The sequence below is a fragment of the Rissa tridactyla genome, chromosome 3, assembly GCF_028500815.1.
Source record: "Rissa tridactyla isolate bRisTri1 chromosome 3, bRisTri1.patW.cur.20221130, whole genome shotgun sequence".
NCBI classification, from domain to species: domain Eukaryota; kingdom Metazoa; phylum Chordata; class Aves; order Charadriiformes; family Laridae; genus Rissa; species Rissa tridactyla.
The window spans coordinates 124,719,462-124,725,461 of record NC_071468.1 but is presented as its reverse complement, the minus strand read 5'-3'; positions in this window follow the sequence as shown (position 1 = coordinate 124,725,461).

Sequence of the window (6,000 nt, the reverse complement as noted above, 5' to 3'; positions counted from 1 at the left end):
CCGTGGTCTCTGAGTCCTGGCCCTGCAAGTGGGTTTGCATTTCAAAAATTTTCTGCAAATCCTATGTATAATTTGATGAAAAACCCGCACTGACATAAAAGGCCATGGGAATAAACCACCACCACTTTTGGTCAGTCTACAGGATTTTGAGATGGCCTACCAAGATGATGAGGGGACTGGAATATCTCTCTGATGAAGAAAGGCTGAGGGATTTGGGTCTCTTCAGTCTGGAAAAAAGACAACTGAGGGGGAACCTTATCAATGCTTGTAAATACTGAAAGGGGGGGTGTCAGGAGGATGGGGCCAGGCTCTTCTCAGTGGTGCCCAGGGACAGGACAAGGGGTAATGGGCACAAACTTGACCATGGGAAGTTCCATCTCAACATGAGGAGGAACTTCTTTGCTGTGAGGGTGGCAGAGCCCTGGCACAGGCTGCCCAGAGAGGTGGGGGAGTCTCCGTCTCTGGAGACATTCCAACCCCGCCTGGACGCGTTCCTGTGCCACCTGCTCTGGGTGACCCTGCTCTGGCCGGGGGTTGGACAGGATGATCTCCAGAGGGCCCTGCCAACCCTGGCCAGTTTGGGATTCTGTGATTCTGTGAGACGCAGGTGGAGTGAACGAAGGAGAGGCGTATGTGGGTTGTGGGTGTGTGGTTTTGCTTCTAGAGCAGCCGTTGTGAGTTGTGGGATGCGCATCCTGACAGTCTGGGAATTACTTCTGCAGGGGCTACCGCTGGTGAACAGATGGGCACAGTCATCTCCATGGTGCGGCCACCTTCACCAGTGAAAACACAAAAAGGGTCCACTGGAATACTTTTAGGATTCAGAAAAGGTTGCAAATTGCCCACTGTTGGGTGTGCACAGAGAAACCGTGGTTTTCATTTGTGGTTTTTTTTTTGGTTTTCTCCTAAAATCTTGGGAACAGCAGGATTTTTCTTCCCTGCTGTCATTCACAAAATCTTTGGTAGCTTTTAAACATGACCCAGAAGCTTTCTCAGACCATTGCCCCACAAAGCCAGGCTGTGATTGCAACCCCAAGTCCTGCTTGGGAGTCCGAAAGGGGTTAGCAAACCCAGAATGACTGATGGCAATAAATGCTAAATAAAATCACTTGCCCCCCCCGATCTTTTATTATTATTTCAAATTCTTATTTGCTTTGCAGTACCCTCGTGGCAGTGCGCAGGAAGGGAATGCCAACGGGTTTTCAACTCGATCAAACATCAGATAAAGCAGGGCTGCTGGGTTGGTTTTTTTTTTCCCAGCTAAAAACGTACATGATTTCTGTAAGATGAAATAGTAACTGAAATTTGCCCATCTTTTTCTCTGGCTTCCCCTTGTTTTTCCCACCTCTCCCTGCCTGCAATGCTGATCCGTTGCACTACGCCAGGTCCTCGCACACGAGCCATTTGCGACGTTAGAAGGGAAATTGTGCGTGGGTGTGAAATCTTGTGTGCACACATGTTCCACATTTTGTTTGCTTAAAAGCCCATGCAAAGCTTTTTTTTTTTTTTCTTTGGTTTCTTAATGGGAAAATCCTCCTGGGAACTGAAGTTACACAGGCAATAACACACAACACAAACCAGTAACCGATCCCGTACGGGGAGGACAGAAACGCCCTTGTGCTGGGCCACCCTGTGGGAAAGCAGAAGGTCACTTGGACCAACCTTTCCCCCGCGTCAGCCTCCCCGTCTCGTGCGCGAATGGCCTGCCACGATACGGAAACATCCTCATTAGGATAATAGGCAGATTTCCAGGATCCACTTCTGATTTCCTCGTCCTGGAACAGTCCCAAATATCACAGATGTTTTGACGGCTCTCCCAGAGGGCGGCGGCAGCAGCTCGTCCTCCACTTTCGGCACGTTGAGCCCTGGCATGCCGCGAGCAGCGGGTTGCTGATGTCCTGCTCTGCGCCGGGGATGGCAGCCGCCCTGGTGCTCCCAGTGAACCCAACACCCTCACGCCAGCAGAGCGAGGTCCCAACGTGGGCTAGTGCCCAGCTGGGTTTCTCAAAGCCACGTGGCATCCTGGAGACACTGTCTCCGGTCTGTGCATGCTGCTGTAGCTTCTGGGGAAAAAATATGTCTTTTTAGGACATCCTACAAAGCAAGTGATGCTTCTTGAGAAGGACCTTGCTTTTAAGAAAGATGCAGAGGAGGTGAGAAGCATGGACGCAGGTCGGACGCCTCCCTTCCACAGGCCAGGAAATTATGAATATGAAGCAAAGTGGTGAATTGCAGCAATGACAGTCTGAGCATTAGGGGAAAAAGCAGGGAATAAACCTTCAGCATCAAGGTGGCTTTCAGCATCAGGGTGACCTTCTTCGGTCCACTCCAATGCTGAGCAAATGCAGCTCTGATTTCTGTGCTGGGTCCCATCCTGGTGGCTCGAGGATGAGACAGTGAGTTGAGAGAGATGAAACGACGTCTTGATTTGTTGGGTAACCTCAGGAAATTATTTCCCTTCCACCTTCCATCCTATCCTCCTCACCTGCCTCAGAAGAGGCTGTGAAGCTTACTTCACTCGGGACTGCAAAGTGCTTGTGGAAGTTCAAGTGAAGGACGGCATGGAGCTGTTATTGTTGCTGACGTTTTATTTTTCTCTGCCAGTCAATTAAGGGGGAAAACCTGACAATCAGAAGTTATTCACCACACTACATAACAGCCTCTTGTAGGGTATGTCTTCCTTGGGAAGGAAAACATGAGCTGCCTGTTTATGAGAAGACTGGTAACGTCAGACAATGAAAGAGAAGCGTCTCTGCACGTTGCTGACCTGGCCCATCTCCCACCTGGTGTCCTCGTTTATATCTGCTCAAAGCGATTGCAAAGTGGGTGCCAAGTGCTGTTCTGGTGGGGTAGCGTTGCTGTCTGGTGCAGCACTAACGTCAATGCAACGTAGAATCACAGAGTGGCAGGGGTTGGCAGGGCCCTCTGGAGATCATCCCGTCCAACCCCCGGCCAGAGCAGGCGGCACAGGAACGCGTCCAGGCGGGGTTGGAATGTCTCCAGAGACGGAGACTCCCCCACCTCTCTGGGCAGCCTGTGCCAGGGCTCTGCCACCCTCACAGCAAAGAAGTTCCTCCTCATGTTTAGGTGGAGCTTCCTATGGTCAAGTTTGTTCCCGTTGCCCCTTGTGCTGTCACTGGGCACCACTGAGAAGAGCCTGGCCCCATCCTCCTGAGACCCCCCCCTTTCAGTATTTACAAGCATTGATAAGATCCCCCCTCAGTCGTCTTTTTTCCAGACTGAAAAGACCCAAGTCCCTCAGCCTTTCTTCATCAGAGAGGCGTTCCTGTCCCCTCATCATCTCGATAGCCCTTTGCTGTCCCCTCTCCAGCAGTTCCCTGTCCTTCTGGAACCGGGGAGCCCAGAACTGGCCCCAGTGCTCCAGCTGTGGCCTCCCCAGGGCAGAGCAGAGGGGGAGGATGACCTCCCTCCACCTGCTGGCCACACTCTTCTTGATGCACCCCAGGATGCCATTGGCCTTCTTGGCCACGAGGGCACATTGCTGACTCATGGTCATCCTGTTTTCCACCAAGCTGCTCTCCAGCAGGTCAGCCCCAACCTGTCCTGGTGCAGGGGTTATTCCTCCTCAGTGGCAGCACCCTACACTTGCCCTTGGTGAATTTCATAAGGTTTCTCTCCACCCAACGAAGAGACAGAGTCCAAAACAGAAACCATGGGACTTGTCTGTGCTTGTGAGCGAGCTGAGGTGGGACAAGGTGGGCTCTGAAGGGCTTTTACTCCTGGCCTGAAAAAACTGGTGATGGGGAAAGGGAGAAATGCTGCTTGCGCTGCTGTGGTGATATGACCTTGCACAGGTCAAGTCTTTAGGAGCAGGGATGGAGATATTCATTGAAATCTTCCATTCATTGAAAAGAAATTAAAAATAATCTGGGGCTGCTCAGCGTTGCTGCACTTAGTTGGCGTGTCCCGCTCAATGAGATGCCTGAGGATTTTGTGGCGTGGCAAAAAATTCAAAGCTCAAGATACAAATAACAGATAAGCGGGGGAATAACCATCCTCAGTGCTGCACGCCTCATACCCTTGCTGCACCTTTATTCAAAGCCCTTCACAAATGTAAATCAAAGAAAGTGCACTGAAGTACCCTGACAATTAAGTTTGGGAGCTTAAGGTTTCATCTCTAACGCTGTGCAAAGCCCTCCCAGGCCATGCTGTTTGTCCCTACAGGACCATCCATCCCTGGGGCACCCTCCTGGAGTTCCTGGGGAGATATCATACTTGGTCCTCAGGTTGTCCTCTCACCTACACTCTCATAGCTCCTGGCCTCAGCTAGTCCTAGAGCTGGTGGTCCATTTATCGAGTTTGCAAGTGACTTGGAAAGTTCTCTGTGATACAGTATGGACGCAGACATAAGGACTCATTGCTACCTTAGGGCTCAAATATAGCTCTTTCCCTACCTTCTCCACATAGCTTTTTCCTTTGAAAGAAAGCCTGTGGTCATTCATGGTTGGGAGGTATTCATGAACAGCCATGAGATGGGATCCCACATGCTCATGATGAAGAGCCCCTTCCTTAGGGCACCAAACTGAATTCAAGTCTCATGGAGAAATTCCTTAATTATTCAAGTTAGAGTCTGGCCAGAGCACTGGAGTTAATTCTGTTAACCAAAACACGTGCCCTGGCACCATATATGACCAGAAACGGTTACAAGCCAAACTTGACATCTCCTCTGGAGGATGTTGCCATCAGCAGCACAGACCTACCCAGGACCTGCAATATTTGGTGTCAGCTGGAGGCTGCAGATCCCAATGTCATGCAGCCAGGACATGTGTATGTCTATAGAAGGATGTACATCATAGAAGCATAGAATCGTAGAATCTTCATGGTTGGAAAGGACCTTTGAGATCATCGAGTCCAACCATACACACACAAAAAACCCCCCTACAATCTCTGTCACTAGAGCATGCCCTGAAGTGCCACATCTAGACGTTTCTTAAATACCTCCAGGGATGGTGACTCAGCAGCTCCCTGGGCAGGCTGTTCCAGTGCCTGACCACTCTTTCAGTAAAGGAATTCTTCCTAATATCTAACCTAAACCTCCCCTGCCGCAGCTTCAGACCATTTCCTCTGGTCCTGTCATTATTCCCCTGGGAGAAGAGGCCAACCCCCACCTCTCTCCACCCTCCTTTCAGGGAGTTGTAGAGGGCAATGAGGTCTCCCCTCAGCCTCCTCTTCTCCAAGCTAAACATGCCCAGCTCCCTCAGCCTCTCCTCATATGTCCTGGTCTCCAGACCCCTCACCAGCCTGGTAGCTCTCCTCTGGACACGCTCCAGCACCTCAATGTCCCTCTTGTACAGAGGGGCCCAGAACTGAACACATGTCCACCCAACACAGCCCAGTGAAATGTCTGAGATACCTCTTTATTCTCAGAAGGCCAGTTGTCCTGAAAGGATGTGGCTCTGGCCAGCACAGGGATCTCCATATGTACCTGCAGAGGCTAAGGAATTTAGAAAGTGCACGCTCTGCCCAAAAGGGATCTTTAAACTGGAAAATGTCTTTGATATTCATAGTGCTACCTCAGTAATGGTGCTGCTCAATATCTCTGCTGGTACAAATAAATAATAGGAATTAGCTAACAATTGAAAATAGGGAAGGATCTTTTCTTCATTGTAGCCTGAAACAGTTCCTATTGAAACCACTGTTAAAGGGTTTGGGGCCACAAAGATGATCAAAGGGCTGGAGCCCCTCTGCTGTGAGGACAGGCTGAGAGAGCTGGGGTTGTTCAGCCTGGAGAAGAGAAAGCTCCGGGGAGACCTTACAGGGGCCTTCCAGTCCCTAAAAGGGGCCTACAGGAAGGATGGGAAGGGACTCTGGATCAGGGAGTGTAATGGTAGGACACGGGGCAGCGGCCTAAAACTGAAAGAGAGGAGATTTAGATTGGATATGAGGAAGAAATTCTTTACAGTGAGGGAGATGAGCCCCTGGCCCAGGTTGCCCAGAGAAGCTGTGGCTGCCCCATCCCTGGAAGTGTTCTAGGCCAGG